Below are 19254 nucleotides of genomic sequence, written 5' to 3'. Positions count from 1 at the left end.
TACCTCCAAGACGTTCCACTAGGGTGAGGAACACACCTGATTTTTATTATGGTTATCACATCACCACTGAAGGTGATACATTTATTAGTGATAGTACACTAATAGATTTGGATGAACCTAATAATTACAGGGAAGCCATGGCAGGCCCTGAGTCTGCTAAATGGAAGGAGGCTATGGACAGCGAGATTCAGTCCATGTATGACAATCAAGTTTGGAACTTGGTTGACAATGTACCAGGTCGTAAGACAGTTGGGTGCAAATGGATCTTCAAGAAGAAGACCGACATGGATGGGAAGGTACATACTTACAAAGCACGACTGGTTGCGAAGGGCTTTACTCAAACTCCGGGAGTTGACTATGATGAGACCTTCTCACCAGTAGCTAAGATTAAGTCTATTAGAGTATTGTTAGCCATAGCTGCATTTCATGATTATGAAATATGGCAAATGGATGTCAAAACCGCTTTCCTTAATGGAAAGTTGGCTGAGGATGTTTACATGGCTCAACCAGAGGGTTTTGTCGATACAAGATACCCTAATAGAGTGTGTAAGCTTGATAAATCCATTTATGGATTGAAACAAGCATCTCGCAGATGGAATCTTTGCTTTGATGAGAAAGTCAAAGAGTTTGGCTTTTCTAGGAGTGAGGATGAGTCTTATGTGTATGTCAGGGCTAGTGGGAGCATAGTTAGCTTCTTGGTGTTGTATGTGGATGACATACTTCTCATAGGAAACGACGTCCCAACCTTGCAGGAGGTTAAGTCCTGGCTTGGGAAGTGTTTCGCTATGAAGGACCTTGGGGAAGCTGCCTATATCCTAGGGATAAGGATATTAAGAGATAGGAGTAAGAGACTAATTGGACTTAGTCAAAGTACTTACTTGGATAAGGTGCTGAAGAGGTTCAGTATGCAAGATTCCAAGAAAGGAGAATTACCAATCCAGAGTAATGCCAAGCTGAGTAAAACTCAGAGTCCGAGTACAGAGGTTGAGATAGTTGAAATGAGTCATATACCATATGCTTCCGCTGTGGGCTCGATCATGTATGCTATGACTTGTACTCGCCCTGATGTGGCTTTTGCTTTGAGCATGGTCAGTAGATATCAAGGGAACCCTGGCAAGGCACACTGGACAGCGGTAAAGAACATTCTCAAGTATCTGCGAAGGACTAAGGATTGGGTCCTTACCCTCGGAGGCAGTGATGACTTGAGAGTGGAAGGATATAGCGATGCTAGCTTCCAGACTGATAGGGATAATTTCCGCTCTCAGTCAGGCTGGGTCTTTATCCTAAATGGAGGGGCAATTACTTGGAAAAGTTCCAAGCAGGAGACAGTAGCTGATTCTACTTGTGAATCAGAGTACATAGCAGCAAGTGAAGCAGCTAAGGAGGCGATATGGCTAAAGAACTTCATCGGAGACCTTGGAGTTGTACCAGCTATAAAGGAGCCAATGGAAATTTTCTGTGACAGTGAAAGTGCGGTTGCTTTGGCTAAGGAACCGAGAGATCACGGGAGATCTAGGCACATTGACAGAAAATACCATTTCATCAGACATCGAATAGAAGAAGGACTCCTCGTGGCTAAGAGGGTATCATCAGATGAGAACCCGGCAGATCCCCTCACGAAGGGACTGAGCAGGGTTAAGCATTTACAGCATGCAAGGCGCATTGGCCTGAAGGATGATATTAGTTTCAATAGTTAGATTCCTGAAACTTGTAAAATGTAATTGACATTTGATGATAAATAAAAGTTGTTATTTATTTATGAGTAAGGTGTTACTATCTTGTGTTGATTGTTTACTATGTTTCAATTTTGCATGTTTTTACTTCCAGAATAATTATGTTATTATTCAAACCATCCACAGTCAGTCAAACTTTGGAAGTAAGTATTGATTTAAGACTGTCATGAATTTGGCTTGTATGATTTGTCTAAAAGTGCTTTGGACAATGCAATGGTTGCTACAACATTCATGAGTACTCATAAGGGTTGAGTATTGGATCCAACCCACGCTCACTTGCATCACTTCATGGAATTTATCTCGAGTGATCGTGAGACGGTAATATCATATAAATCTTCAAACCTAGAGATATGAGTTGTTGACTATGAGTTGGTTATTCATTGATTGCACGAAAACGCATTGGTAACTCGATGTCATAAAACGTGCCTTTGTGAATAATTCAACAAGTAGTTAGTACAAGCATATCAGTCGAAGTTTATCTGTTCCTTCTAGAAATAGAAGCGATATCTGGGCCCCTCGATGATTTGGTTTTGACCTATGTACCGGGCCCGGTCAGAACCTAACTGATGTGTTCAATTTAGTTCTATGTCGAAACAAATCAGAGATCGAGAAACAAATGCTGGACAATAAGTAAGACCATGTTCCATGTGTTTGTCCGGCTGATATCATGAGAACAGAGGATTATATGATCACTTATCTTAAATGGCGTATCATCATCATCTCAGTTCCGAGAGACTTTGAAAGAGCTACGATTGCTAGTCGGATTTTGAAGTCATATTTGCAAATATAGTTATTAGACTTATCCAAGTGGGAGACTGTTGGATATAGTGTCTAAGTCCATAACTTTATTTGGTATGTACTTGACCCGACCCGGCATGGTCCATTTGGGTTGCATGGCATTGCAATACTTGGATAGACTAAATGAGAGAATAAGGCACTTATGATTATTAATATATTATAAGTTCTAATATATTAATAATAGTATTATTTAATTAGTATTGATCAAGTATTAATCTAGTAATAATTTGGTGATCAAAGTGAGACTAATTAAATATATAGGGTTGATTATGACAATCATCAATTCTTTTATGGTGGATTAATGATCCATGGTTTATGGGTTTGGTTATAACCATATGGAGCTCCATGGATAGTCTATGGGAGTTACAAACCCATGGGTCATGAGAAATCAAGAGTCATGACAATTAAGGGCATTTATGTGTAAACCCTAATTGTGACAACACTATAAAAGGAACCCTATGGCTAGCAAAAACGTGACCTAGTGTTACTAGAGAGGGCATAACCGATTTTGAGTGCTAGAAGTATTCTCTCAAGTTATTCCAAGTCTTGTGGTGTTGTGTGAAGCATTTGAGGCACAACATTTGGGGTGCTAGGCTCACAAAGTCTTGAAGGAATCCAAGCAACAACAATGTATGTATTTCTACTAGTTTTATGTTTTATGTAATCCCCATGCCATGCTAGTTAGGAAATAACCTTGAAAAAGAAATTTGCATGTATATAGAGAAAACATATATTCAAGGTTATTAGGGTTGCATGTACACTTAGGAAGTGTCAGAATGCTTAAAAACCCATCAGTATAAGGGCCCGTACTACCGAAGACACCGTATCAGTGCGCAGTCCAAGTAAGAATCCTTAGGGTACTAGGGAACAAGTAGGGTTGTGTTATCGAGTACGAGTATGCTCGAGCGGGTCTTTGATATTTTATGTTGTATTTCAGAGAGACATCATGGTTGGGACACGCCACACACCTAAGAGCAGTGGTGTTAGTGATGAGGAGATCCGCAGGTTGATTCATGAGGAGGTGGCTGCTGCCATCCGAGCCGAGATTCCGGAGATGTTCGGGTCTATCAAGACCACGCTGATCGAGACTTTTCATGAGCGGTACACTGCTCTTACTGATGCTGCTGTTGCTGTGGCCATCGCAGCAGTCGCTGCTACCAGGACATAGGGAGGTGACTCGTTGCTGTACCGAGAGTTCAGTAACACGAAGCTGGTTCAGCGTGAACCGTACCCTTAGGTGCTCCGGACATGAACACGAGTCCCATCAAACTCTGGTGGCTTCGTGTTGCTGAACTCTCGGCACAGCAACGAGTCACCCCCTTGTGGCCTCGTGGCAGCGACAGCTGCAGTGGCTGCAGCAGCAGCCGCCTCAGTAACAGCAGCATATCGCTCGTCAAACGTCTCAATCAGTGTGGTCTTGATAGACCCAAACATCTCCGGAATAGCCTCTCTGATAGCAGCGACCACCTCATCATGAATCATCCGGCGAATCTCCTCATCGCTAACACCGCTGCTCTCCGGAGTGTGGCGTGTCCCAACCATGATGTCTCTGAAACACAACATAAAGAAATCAGAGACTCGCTTGAGTATACTCGCACTCGATAACTCAACCATACTTGTTCCTTAGTACCCTAAGGATTCTTACTTGGACTGCTCACTGATCCGGTGTTTCCAGTAGTACGGGCCCTATACTACCTTCCACACCGCATCAATGTTCATCCTAAGTCCTCCTCCTAGGATTCCAGATCACAAGTACTCTATATCTCGCTAATCACAGGCTACCCTCAAGTAGACCTATCATAAGCTCCTCACTGCTACCTACTTGCTCTCGAAGTAACTCATAGTAGCAGTAATCTCCTAGGCTAAGACATCACAAGTCAGGCCACTCTAGTCCTAAATATGAATACCTAGCCTACTCTAGCATGCATAACACATCACATAATATCTCATAACACATAATGTAAGGGTATTTTGGGAAATCACCGTTCGGGTGCTGGCTGATCGTACACACTGCTCTGTTCTACTTTTCTCCAAAGACCTTTTACTCTTTTAGAAAAATTGTTTCTTTTATGAAAATTATCTCAAATCCTCAGTTTGAGTTCAGATACGCCCGAAGGTGCATCCGAATCCCTAAAACCAAGGCTCTTATACAAACTTGTAACGACGTGAATTTTCAAAACAATTTTCATTTTTAAAACATAACATATCTCATAAAGTAATCTCAAACCCAAATGTATCAAATGTTATCTCAGTAAAACATATCCCAGAATCTCAATACATAGTACATAATACTCTATCAGTGTGTACAGATCATACCGGCGCCTTCCCGCGATCCTCGCTGGTACCTGAAACACATATCACATAACACGGTAAGCATAAATGCTTAGTGACTTCCCCAAAATACCACATACAACACATAAGCTACTCGAGGCTATAACTTGGTAAGACCCTCTGGTCAGTGTGTCTCACCGAGACCCTCCAGTCCCATAGCTTGTTGGACCCTCCGGTCCGGTCTAGCTCGTTAGACCCTCTGGTCCGATATAAATCGTTGGACCCTCCGGTCCGGTCTGGTTGAGGACCCTCTGGCCTCGTAAGTCGTTGGACCCTCCGGTCCGGTCTAACATCACATAGCATACATAAATCACAATGCACATAATCTCAAGCAAGCACATAACACATAAGACCCTCCGGTCTGCACATACGTACCAGTCTAGGTAATGTATACTGAGAAGACTCACCTCATATGATGTCTAGTAACTCTCGTGCTCGATATCCCTGATCTAGCCTCCGCCTATCAGAAAGATAATATCTCTAATCAATACTCTCTTTATGTTCTCATTTCTAAAGAATGGGTAGAAGGCCATTCTACCCCTTTCATGGCCTCTCTTGAATCAGTTGACCAAAACCCTAATGTCAATAGAAGTCAACTCCAGTCAACGGTCCAATTTTGACCAGACTCGTCGAGTGCACTCGGGTGACTCGGCGAGTCCATGCGTGTCCTGTGAATCCTTTTAAGGCCTCACTCGACTCGTCGAGTTAACCTTTCACTCGACAGGTTACCTCTGATCACGACCCGCGGGGCAACCCGATCCGACTCGTCGAGTCCTCTTATGGACTCGGCGAGTTTCCTCCATCGCAACACTCAATTGACCTTCTGAGGTCAGATCTGTTTCTCTAACTTGTAGATCTAACCTTCTAACACCCAAAAGTCACGTAAAGGTCCAACCTTTACGTTCATGCATCACACATATGGCTATATTTGATGAAATAACTCTCAAAATGATAACCTAGGCTCAAAACTCTCATGGGACTGCATAAAGCTGGATGATTAGGACTCTCTGGACCTCTCAAGGTCCAGATCTAATGTCTGTTCCTCAATGGGACTCCATATGCTCCCTATTCCAACTAAAGAAGGGTAAAGAAACCCTAGATGCATGAGATCTATGATATACACAAAAATAGGCATGGGTTCATACGTCAAACAGCAACCTTTGAAGAAGTGGTAGCAGATCTAAGCTCCTCAATCAGCCTATCTTGAATCCCCTCCTTCCTTCTTGCAAGAATGCACTAATGGTGATGTAATTAGCTCCTTCCCTCACTCTGTATGCTCTCTGGTTCGTTAGGGTCTCTCAAGGGTGTGTGTGGCCGCCACTAAAGGCCTTAAGGAGCTTTAAATAGGACACATGCCCAAAGATTTAGGGTTTCTGTCCACAGCGCGGACTCGTCGAGTCGACTCACCGACTCGTCGAGTCCATTCATTAATCTGAGTCATCAGTCGCGATCCTACTCGACGAGTTTAGGCGTCTACTCGTTGAGTCCCTCCTCTTAACTCAAAATAAATACTTAAATTATGATACCTGGAAATCCGGATGTTACATAGCATAGTTTTCATTTAAAGTTGCTTTGTAAGGAAAAAGTTTTTTCCGCATTTATAAATTAATAAAAATTGTGTTTTATTATATCTCCATGCAATGGAATTTTATGAAAAATTGATGTTTGTATGATTTCTAGAAATAATGGAAATGTGAATTTGATTCTATCATTTGTGGTAATGTCTAAATTTACCAAATAAGGAATATTCTCATCAATCAAGTTTCATTTGGACTGAAACTTGGAATCATGCAAGTTGTATAGTATGATGAATGAGAACTTTCAGCTTTGGAAAATTAGACTAATTCATTATTCACATGTATATGTGAGTCAAGTGAAGGACTAAGGGATCGAGTACACAATCTTGTGCACTAGTCAAGTCCACCACAAAAGATTGATAAGACTATTCGTCATGATTTACAAAGGTTTAGTAAATATGGTTATACTTACAAGTTAAGTATAATTCTGAAACATTGGAAAAGTTTCGATGTATGGCAGAACGAATGAGAAGAATCAAATTAGGCAGAAAGATAAAAGTTTCTCAAATCTGAAAAGATGGGAGAGTACTTTAGTATCATGTTTTGTGATCATCTTAATGATTAAGAAACAATATCACAATTGGTCCTCTAAGGACATCTTAGTGCATTCCTATGGCTAAGAAGAGGAATCAAGAATTGCTGAAAGAATCAAGAAGATGAGTCATACTTCGTTCCAAAAACAAGTCTTAGAGTCATACTCCATGACTATAAGTTGAGTGACATATCTTAAAGAAAGGTTTATAACACTTGTCAAATGTAAGAGTAATAGTGTCCTACTCTTGTACATTTGAAATTGGTAAGTTGTGATGTTTTGGATAAAACAAAGACCAACTAAGGCCAACTATGTGAAGTGTTTGTCTTGATAAAGAATCCACACTATCTCTTGAATATTTGGCAGGTGAGTTGTCACACCCCAAAACCAAGAACCGCGGAAACGTTCAGGGGTGGAGGACGTCATGTAAAGTATCATAACAGTGGAAAGTAGTAAACAAGCAACAACATCATCCATTGCATTAAAAGTAAAGTTTTAATACATGAGTGTTCTTTCATAGTAATAAGACACCAAAATATGTAATCAAAATAAAAGACGAGTCTTGTCTGTGCTCCGTCTTCTCAAAACCTGGTCATCGTACCTGTCTACTGGTGACCTGAGAATACAAGTTATTTTGAAAGCGTAGATCAGCATAAAGCTGGTGAATTCATAAGTATTATGGTGTCATTGATTTGAAAAGCTGTTATGAAAGACTTGTAAATGTTTAATAAAACATTTAGTATAAGTGTGAAAACCCTAAAAAATCCCATATTTCCTACTAGTATAAAAGGTAGTCTTCTATCAAGACCTGAATGCTTTGAAAGTTGCATTTCTGTATCAATGAAAGTTTTTCCCCTGTGTGACTATTATTATCAATATATAGTCTACCTCATCGTTTATGTGAATGTGTCACAAAATAAAAGTAAAAGGGAAATTATATAATCATTTAAGTATTATCCTTTGGTACTAGGATAAACACGACATAGTAATTGCCGAATAGTATTAACCGTAGACATCCGTCGATGTGCATTTTCCCTTTGTAGCTAACAGCTGGGTGTAGAATGGTTAGTCCCGTACATATATAATAGTATCTACACATATAATATGTAATAGTATCTCATCATATAGTATCTATGTAACAGAATCCATGTAAAAGTATCCATGTAATAGTATCTCTTCATATTGCATGTAATGTATTAGTATAGACTCATGAATGAACTGACTCTTGTGTAATTCCTTGTAATAGGAATAGTAGTTTGTATCCCGTAAAATATACCTATAATAGTTTACTGGAATGTAAATTGAATGTCCAAGTAGATTTATACACCCTTGCTACACAAGAGTGTTGGAACTGAAGAAAGAATGAAAGCTCTCATATCAATACATATGTATATGAAACATAATTGTATAGATATGGTTTTTAACAATAAGTTGAAGGAGGTTTTGTAAAACATTTAAGAGTTTTGAACAATAAATAATGATGACTTGATGTCAGTTTATAAAAAGATTCAAAAGTAAATCATTTAATAACAAAGTATAAAACAGCCGGAAACTATTGTATTTATCACATTTTGAAGTATGTGAAATCAGTTGGTTGAAAACACAGTTATAAATCACATGTGATTGATTCTATAACTTCCTGTTTTCTACTTGTATTCCCCCCCCCCCATGAAAGCATTTAAAATCATTTAAAAGATTTATTAAGGGGTATGAACTCACCTGTAGTGGGTGGTTGTGGATGAACTGAATGATGTAGGATCCTAAGTGTCAAGTGAAGACTTGTACACACACAATGATCCTAGTTAACATATAATCACATATATGTATCCAATTAGTCATAAAACAGCTAAGTAACCAAGTTTAAGACATCCTAAGACATGTAAAACACTTGTACACACACAATGATCCTAGTTAACATATAATCACATATATGTATCCAATTAGTCATAAAACAGCTAAGTAACCAAGTTTAAGACATCCTAAGACATGTAAAACACTTGTTTTAAGTGCTATAAGTCATAAGGATTGCATCTAAGGGTGGTAGGACGTTGCTATTGAGTTTGGGGTTCAAGGGTAAACTCCCTTGTAGTTTACGGGTTTGTGACCATAACTCCTTGAGTTTACGGTCGTAAACCCATGAGTTTACGGCCGTAAACTCATGTTTCTTGACCATTTTGTGTTTTGAAGCCTTAAAGATCACAAGAAGCATTCCTACTTCATGTTTAAGCCTTAGGAAGAGATTAGGGCACCATTTCACTCCTTTTTAGGAGTTTACGGTCCTTAGCCCATTTCCCTTTGGGTTTACGGCCGTAAACCCAAATGATTTATGGTCTTTTGGTTGTTTTGAGTCCTAAGCACAACAAGGAAGGGGCCTAGACTAGTTTCCAAGGCTTAGAAGGGACTAGGGCACACTTTGGCACCCTTTTTAGGGTTTACGGTCCAAGAACATATTGGACCGTAAACACCTTGATCTTGTGTTTCTTGGGTGTTTTCTTGATGTTTAGAAGTGTAACAAGCTTTATAATACACTAGGGTAGGAGTACTTACTAGGTAGAAGCTTGAAAAGGTGCTAAAAGTCCAAGAACACTAGTGTGTGTTCTTGGTGTTCTTGGTGAAAATTGAAGATCTACACTTTTGGAATGATTTCACGGATGGAATCATGTTAGATCACTAGATTAGGGTAGATATCAACTTATTAGGGCTAGAAACACTTACAAGTTGAAAATCTTGAAGAAATGTTGGATGATACTTGAGTGAGAATTTGGTTTTGGATCTTGAAAATGTGAAAAGTGGTAAAATATGACTAAGTGTCATATTTATACCCCCTTTTAGGGTTTACGGCCGTAAACACCCTTGTTTAGGCCGTAAACACCAAACTCTTGGAGTTTTGGGACATTATTGTTGTACAATAAACCCTAGGGCATCCTGTCTCCTGTTATCTCCTAAAGTACTAATCTTAAAACACTGAAACTTATTCCAATAAGCTTGAAAGTTAGCAGAAACAGTTCTGACTTCTATTGAAGTGAATGGTTGTACAGAATAGAAATTTCGGGTTGTCACATCATCCCCCGTTAGAAGGAATTTCGTCCCGAAATTAGAGTTTAAGCAAATAAGTAGTTACAAATAACTAAGTAAAAAGATGAGGATATTTCAGTTTCATCTGATCCTCTCGCTCCCAAGTGAATTCAGGTCCTCGCTTGGCGTTCCAGCGAACCTTCACTATCGGGATACGGCTTTGTTTCGTTTGCTTGACCTCCCAGTCCATGATCTCTACTAGTTCTTCCACGAAGTTGAGGCTCTCGTTGATCTCGATCTCGTCGAGTGGGATTACAAGAGTCTCGTCGGACAGACACTTTTTCAAGTTCGAGACGTGGAAAGTAGAATGTACGTTACTGAGTTCGCGTGGTAAGTTAAGTTTGTAAGCTACAGGGACGATTCTTGCGAGAATCTCGAAAGGCCCTATGTACCTTGGATTTAGCTTTCCACGCTTTTCGAAGCGTATCAAGCCCTTCCAGGGTGATACCTTCAATAGAACACAGTCTCCCACCTGGAATTCCAACGGTTTCCTTCGTTTATCAGCGTAGCTTTTCTGTCGGTCTCTAGAGGCTTTCAATCGTTCACGAATCTGAACGATCTTCTCTGTCGTTTCCGGAATGATCTCCGGACCTGTGAGAGTGCTTTCAGGAACTCGTCCTTTAGCTAACTGGGTATCACCCACCTCAGCCCAACACAGAGGGGATCTGCACTTTCGGCCATAAAGGGCCTCGAATGGAGCAGCCTTTATGCTCGTGTGATAACTGTTGTTGTAGGAAAATTATACAAGGGGTAAATGAGTATCCCATTCTTTTCCAAAGTCGATCACACAGGCTCGCAACATATCTTCCAAGGTTTGGATAGTTCTCTCACTTTGTCCGTCGGTCTATGGATGGTAGGCTGTACTCATGTCCAACCTAGTTCCTAGGGAACTTTGTAGCGACTGCCAGAACCTCGAAGTGAATCTACTATCTCTGTCCGAGATAATGGATATGGGAACACCGTGCAGTTGTACAATCTCCCGAATGTAGGTTCTCGTAAGTTTCTCCATCTTGTCGGTTTCTTTGATAGGCAGGAAGTGTGCGGACTTGGTCAATCTGTCGATGATGACCCATATGGTATCAAGTCCACCCGTTGTCTTGGGCAACTTGGTATGAAGTCCATAGTGATCCGCTCCCACTTCCATTCAGGAATTTCAGGCTGTTGCATTAGACTTGAGGGTTTCTGGTATTCGACCTTAACCTTTGCGCAAGTAAGGCATTTACTTACGAAGGTAGCAATCTCTGCTTTCATGTTAGGCCACCAGTATAGCTTTTTAAGATCCAGATACATCTTATCTGAACCTGGGTGGACGGAATAACGAGTGTTGTGTGCCTCGGTCATGACCAAGTCTCTGAAGCCACCGCGTTTCAGTGTCCAGATCCGATCCATGAGGTATAAGGCTCCGCCACCCTTGACTTCTAAATTTTTATCCATCCCTCTTAGGGTTTCACTCGCCACATTTTCAGGTTTCAAAGCGTCGAGCTGAGCCTCCTTAATTTGCGTGGACAAGTGTGAATGGATAGTTAGAGTCAAAGATTTGACTCTACGACCAGAGTATCCTTCCGACTTAGGGCATCAGCTACTACGTTGGCTTTACCCGGATGATAACGAATTTCTCATTCGTAATCACTGAGTAGCTCGACCCACCGTCGTTGTCTCATGTTGAGCTCCTTCTGGTCGAATATATGTTGTAGGCTTTTGTGGTTTGTAAAGATCGTGCTTTTTGTACCATACAGGTAGTGTCTCCAGATCTTCAGAGCAAACACAACTGCTCCTAGTTCAAGATCGTGGGTGGTGTAGTTGACCTCGTGTGTCTTCAGCTGTCTCGAGGCATAGGCGATGACCTTACCTCGTTGCATCAGAACACAGCCGAGCCCTTGATTTGAAGCATCGCAATAGACAACGAAGTCTTCTATCCCTTCGGGGAGGGATAGTATTGGTGCGGTGCACAAGGCTCGCTTGAGCGTTTCGAACGCTCTCTCTTGCTTCTCTTCCCAGTCAAAGGCCACGCCCTTCTGGGTCAGTGTTGTAAGGGGTTTCGCAATGCGGGAGAAGTTCTGAATGAACCTGCGATAGTAGCCAGCGAGACCTAGAAATTGACGAATTTATGTAGGTGTCTTCGGTGCTGACCAGTTCTCAATGGCCTTGATTTTGGAAGGGTCCACGTGAATTCCCTCTTCACTAACTACGTGGCCCAAGAATTCGACTCTTCGAATCCAAAATTCGCACTTAGAGAACTTCGCATAGAGCTTCTCCGATCGTAATGTTTCTAAGACTCTTCGTAGGTGTTGACTATGTTCCTCCTTACTTCGAGAGTAGATGAGTATGTCATCGATGAAGACGATGACGAACTGATCCAAGTAAGGATGACACCCCCTTTTCATTAAATCCATGAATACATCGGGCACGTTTGTTAAGCCGAACGGCATCACTACAAACTCGTAGTGTCCATAACGAGTTCGGAAGGCTGTCTTGGGAACATCCTCCTCTAACACTCGTAGTTGGTGGTATCCGGATCGTAGATCTATCTTCGAGAAGTAGTTGTCTCCTTGAAGTTGATCAAATAAATCATCAATGCGGGGTAAGGGATAATGATTTTTAATGGTAAGCTTGTTGAGTTCCCTGTAGTCGATGCACATACGAAACGATCCGTCTTTCTTCTTGACGAACAAGACCGGTGCTCCCCATGGTGAGAAGCTTGGCCTAATGAATCCCTTCTTGAGAAGTTCGTTAAGCTGACTGGAAAGTTCCTGCATCTCCGCTGGTGCCAGACGATATGGAGATTTGGCTACTGGAGTAGCCCCTGGCACTAAGTCGATTCTGAACTCGACTTGGCGTTGTGGTGGTAATCCTGGAAGTTCTTCTGGAAAGATGTCGAGAAAGTCGCGTACTTCTGGGATGTTCTGAATATCTTTCACTTCTTGACTCGTATCGACGATGTGTGCGAGGAATGCATGATATTCCTTTCGCAAGCACTTCTGAGCTTGTATGCACGAAATGATGCGAAGGCTCGTACTAGGTTTGTCGCCGTAGATTACTAGGGTTTCGCTGTTAGGGAGGTTAAGACGAACTGCTTTTTCAAAGCACAAGATGTCGGCGCGATGAAGACTCAACCAATCCATGCCGATAATGACGTTGAAACTTTTAATTGGGACCGGCATGAGGTCTATCTCGAAAGTATGGCCATCTAAAGTTAGAGTACAACCTACGTATGTGCGTTAGTACTTTCCGTTTTCCCGTTTTCCATTTCTACAGTGAATGATTTATCTAGTGCACGTGGTTTTTGTTTAAGCAGGTGTGCAAATTCCTGGTTTACGAAGCTTTTCTCCGCTCCACTGTCAAAAAGTATGCAAGCATATGAGTTATCGAGGAGAAACGTACCAGTAACTATCGTAGGATCAGCTACGGCTTCCTCGTGGCCTATGGCCAGAACTCTTCCTACTCCGCCAGCTATCCCTGCCTTAGGGCAGTTCCTCTTGTAGTGGCCCACTTCGCCACAACCGTAGCAAGCTTGGCCCACACCGGCGTTAGGAACTTGAGCGGTCGGCCTTGCTGGAGTCTTGCAGAAACAGGCAGTATGCCCCCTTCTGTTGCAGTTAGTGCACTGCATTTCCCGGCAAGGTCCGTTGTGATGGAAGGTGCATTTGTTGCACCTCGGAAGATTACCGGCATAAGGCTTCGCTGGTAAGGGATTAGCAGGGACAACAGGAGTTACTGTGGCAGCATTGATTGTAACTAGTTGTTGTCTCTTTGAGGATTCTTGCGAAGCCCCGCTTTTCCTCTTGTTCCACCCCTTTTTCTTGTTGTTGTTGTTGTTTCCCTTTTGTTGCTCAGGTGTAGAAATCGTTGGGTTCTGGTGATTTCCGTGATCTATAAGAGATTGTGCCAGCTCTTTGGCGCTGTCAAAAGAAACAGGCCTGGATGCTAACACACTTGACTGGATCTGGGGCGACAGTCCCCAAATATATCTCTCTATTTTCTTGCTCTCAAGAGCAACCATATCAGGGCAAAGAATTGCCAGATCACAGAATCTATTAGTATAAGTTGATATGTCAGAACCAACCATTTCAAGACCCCAGAGTTCCTGTTTGAGTTTTTGAATTTCCCCCCGTGGACAGTACTCTCTCATCAGCATGGCTTTCAAGTTTTCCCAACTTATCGAATTTGCCACTATTATAGTCAGTGACTTAACGTGGCCATTCCACCAAGTTAAAGCCCTGTCAGAAAAGGTACAAGTAGCAAACTTGACCTTATTGTTCTCTGGGCAGGCGCAAATTTCAAAGACTGCTTCTGTCTTTTCTATCCACTGCCTTAAGATCATAATCCCTCCAGTTCCATTGAAATTTCTGGGTTTGGCATTCGTAAAATCCTTGTAGGTGCATTCCCGGGGGTGCCCATGGCTCTCGCCATGGTTGGAAGGAGGTGCACCTGTTCCCGATCTACTAGGGACAGGAGTATTGATGTGGGACATGGCAGCCGCTACGGCCGCCGTGACAGCTGCTTGGAACATAGCAGCGTCGAACTGAGGAGGTGGTGGAGGTGGTGGTGGTATCGGTGTTTCGTTATTATTGTTACGCCTCGGATTTCTGCGAGGAGGCATCCTTTAACTATAAGTTTAGAAAGATGAAGATATAGATAAGAATTCAATAGGAAAGTTGATGAAAATGACTCATGGACTAACTCTTCATAGTTCAACAGCACGATTAAATATAGATCTAGAACCAACAGATGATAGCATTTGGATAATAATTTCCATGAGATCAGGTACCTGTCAATATTACTGGAATTACAGATGTAACAAGTTCGGGAAAAATGGCCTAGTAGGAGGCCTTACATCAACCAAGATGGAAAATTTTGACAGGACTACGACCTAATCAAGACCTAACAGGTCTAAGATTTACAAAGATAGGAAATTAGACCAGAGTTTTACATAACTAGGTTATATCCAAAAGAGAAGTCGATGAGATTCTATCGGCGACGAGAACTACTAGAGTGAGTTCTTGATTCCGACAGAAGGCGTTCTATGTCCCTCACACGCCTGTCAGATCTTATTTGCTGAGCTCGAAGTTACCTGACTTCAGCTTGGGTTCCAGCAAGTTCTCTCTGCAGAGCTGCATTGTGGACCAGAGTCCTGTCATGAGCAGACTCTAGTTGGCGAATGCGGACTATGTTAACGCCAGAGTTGGCGTCAATCTCCATGACTCGGTCGATAGCGGCTCGACCCTGTTCGGTGTTCCGGGAAATCCTACGAACCATGATGGGTAGGACCCTGTCAGCTGAACCTCCCTCAGTGAGGTTGTAGAAGCTTCTGTCTCCATTGTAGGGGATGGGTTGAATATGTTCCTGACTCCATCTATTCAAGTTTGTGGCCCACAGGGGTGTGGGTCCTTGAAACGTTGGGCGAGGGTTTGGGTCATGAGCAGCTGGGGGTAGATTGTTGACTTCTGGTTCTGAGTCAGAACTATCAGAAAAGCCTTCAACTTCGTGATCATCCAAAGGAATTGGGTGATCATTCTCTGGCTCTTCTCCGAGCCATCCAACATTGCCGTGGTTAGGGTAGTACGGGTCGCCGTGGGGATGGAATCCAGCCATGATATCTACGCGAGAAAAGGGATATAAGAAGAAATTAATAGACGTACTAACTAAGATAATTATAAGATGATCTTTATCAGTTACTTCAATACTTGTTTAGTGCATACCAGTTATATGTACTCAGGACAGGATAGACCTTCGAATAAGTGACCCTAACTCTAAACCTACAACCAAACAAGGACAAGAAGTAAAGCAAAGATTCACAGATTCTAAGTCTATGACGTCCTAGATACATATAATCTTAGTGTATCCACTCAGCAACTATTGACCTACTGATAAAGACCTTTTAGTTCTCAAATAAGTAATTATAGTAACACCAAATACCCATATGGTATTTCATTGTGGTAATGTTGGTAAGTTTTTAGACTTGTTGCCATATCACAACTATTCTTGGGCATATGCTAATCATTCCTCGGACCAGCATAGTTGATCAGGCTATGCCACTCCCAGGACTGACCATATATCCCCGAGCTTACTTGTGATATTCAACAATGGTAATACTTTTGTTCTTGTCATTGTGACACTGATTTTAGTATGAACGCAGGCATGTATACTTAGGTAAATATTTTATTATTTAAAAGTATAAACTCTTGGTCAGAGTATTTTAATCCCAATGTATTTATAGTCTGTATATCTTTTATGGGTTGATATACTCAATTCACTATAAACAAAGCTCTGATACCAATATGTCACACCCCAAAACCAAGAACGGCGGAAACGTTCAGGGGTGGAGGACGTCATGTAAAGTATCATAACAGTGCAAAGTAGTAAACAAGCAACAACATCATCCATTGCATTAAAAGTAAAGTTTTAATACATGAGTGTTCTTTCATAGTAATAAGACACCAAAATATGTAATCAAAATAAAAGACGAGTCTTGTCTGTGCTCCGTCTTCTCAAAACCTGGTCATCGTACCTGTCTACTGGTGACCTGAGAATACAAGTTATTTTGAAAGCGTAGATCAGCATAAAGCTGGTGAATTCATAAGTATTATGGTGTCATTGATTTGAAAAGCTGTTATGAAAGACTTGTAAATGTTTAATAAAACATTTAGTATAAGTGTGAAAACCCTAGAAAATCCCATATTGCCTACTAGTATAAAAGGTAGTCTTCTATCAAGACCTGAATGCTTTGAAAGTTGCATTTCTGTATCAATGAAAGTTTTCCCCTGTGTGACTATTATTATAAATATATAGTCTACCTCATCGTTTATGTGAATATGTCACAAAATAAAAGTAAAAGGGAAATTATATAATCATTTAAGTATTATCCTTTGGTACTAGGATAAACACGACATAGTAATTGCCGAATAGTATTAACCGTAGACATCCGTCGATGTGCATTTTCCCTCTGTAGCTAACAGCTGGGTGTAGAATGGTTAGTCCCGTACATATATAATAGTATCTACACATATAATATGTAATAGTATCTCATCATATAGTATCTATGTAACAGAATCCATGTAAAAGTATCCATGTAATGGTATCCATGTAATAGTATCTCTTCATATTGCATGTAATGTATTAGTATAGACTCATGAATGAACTGACTCTTGTGTAATTCCTTGTAATAGGAATAGTAGTTTGTATCCCCTAAACTATACCTATAATAGTTTACTGGAATGTAAATTGAATGTCCAAGTAGATTTATACACCCTTGCTACACAAGAGTGTTGGAACTGAAGAAAGAATGAAAGCTCTCATATCAATACATATGTATATGAAACATAAGTGTATAGATATGGTTTTTAACAATAAGTTGAAGGAGGTTTTGTAAAACATTTAAGAGTTTTGAACAATAAATAATGATGACTTGATGTCAGTTTATAAAAAGATTCCAAAGTAAATCATTTGATAACAAAGTATAAAACAGCCGAAAACTATTGTATTTATCACATTTTGAAGTATGTGAAATCAGTTGGTTGAAAACACAGTTATAAATCACATGTGATTGATTCTATAACTTCCTGTTTTCTACTTGTATTCCCCCCCCCCCCATGAAAGCATTTAAAATCATTTAAAATATTGATTAAGGGGTATGAACTCACATGTAGTGGGTGGTTGTGGATGAACTGAATGATGTAGTATCCTAAGTGTCAAGTGAAGACTTGTACACACACAATGATCCTAGTTAACATATAATCACATATATGTATCCAATTAGTCATAAAACAGCTAATTAACCAAGTTTAAGACATCCTAAGACATGTAAAACAATTGTTTTAAGTGCTATAAGTCATAAGGATTGCATCTATGGGTGGTAGGACCCTGCTATCGAGTTTAGGGTTCAAGGGTAAACTCCTTTGGAGTTTACGGTTTTGTGACCATAACTCCTTGAGTTTACGGTCGTAAACCCATGAGTTTACGGCCGTAAACTCATGTTTCTTGACCATTTTGTGTTTTGAAGCCTTAAATATCACAAGAAGCATTCCTACTTCATGTTTAAGCCTTAGGAAGAGATTAGGGCACCATTTCACTCCTTTTTAGGAGTTTACGGTCCTTAGACCATTTCCCTTTGGGTTTACGGCCATAAACCCAAATGATTTATGGTATTTTGGTTGTTTTGAGTCCTAAGCACAACAAGGAAGGGGTCTAGACTAGTTTCCAAGGCTTAGAAGGGACTAGGGTACACTTTGGCACCCTTTTTAGGGTTTACGGTCCAAGAACATATTGGACCGTAAACACCTTGATCTTGTGTTTCTTGGGTGTTTTCTTGATGTTTAGAAGTGTAACAAGCTTTATAATACACTAGGGTAGGAGTACTTACTAGGTAGAATCTTGAAAAGGTGCTAAAAGTCCAAGAACACTAGTGTGTGTTCTTGGTGAAACTTGAAGATCTACACTTTTGGAATGATTTCACGGATGGAATCATGTTAGATCACTAGATTAGGGTAGATATCAAGTTATTAGGGCTAGAAACACTTACAAGTTGAAGATCTTGAAGAAATGTTGGATGATACTTGAGAGAGAATTTGGTTTTGGATCTTGAAAATGTGAAAAGTGGTAAAATATGACTAAGTGTCATCTTTATACCCCCTTTTAGGGTTTACGACCGTAAACACCCTTGTTTAGGCCGTAAACTCCAAACTCTTGGAGTTTTGGGACATTATTGTTGTACAATAAACCCTAGGGGATCCTCTCTCCTGTTATCTCCTAAAGTACTAATCTTAAAACACTGAAACTTATTCCAATAAGCTTGAAAGTTAGCATAAACAGTTCTGACTTCTATTGAAGTGAATGGTTGTACAAAATAGAAATTTCGGGTTGTCACATGAGTCTTATATGTCAAGAGAATAGTGGGAGTCTTAAAGATCTTGAAAAAGCTTCTAGATCTAATGAGGAAGAAAAACCTATAGTTAATCACCAGCACACGACTTGAGGTTTGTAACCTATCGTGTTGACATATTCCTATTTCTGTGCCCAATCTTGTGCTGCCAGGTGGCAAGAAGTTAAGACTGCACAAGTTCAATCCATAAGAGTTTGGATTTGTCACTAACATTGTCTTGTGATTATGGTTTTGACAAATTCATATGGATAGGAACACATACACCAGAAAATCTAAGTGTCATAAGGTTTTTCTCCGATTCATGAAAATGATGGTGAGGAAACGCTTTCA

The sequence above is a fragment of the Lactuca virosa genome, chromosome 6, assembly GCF_052849685.1.
Source record: "Lactuca virosa cultivar CGN04683 chromosome 6, Lactuca_virosa_CGN04683_v6, whole genome shotgun sequence".
Taxonomy (NCBI): domain Eukaryota; kingdom Viridiplantae; phylum Streptophyta; class Magnoliopsida; order Asterales; family Asteraceae; genus Lactuca; species Lactuca virosa.
The sequence above is the reverse complement of the archived record's forward strand: the minus strand, read 5'-3'. Positions refer to the sequence as shown.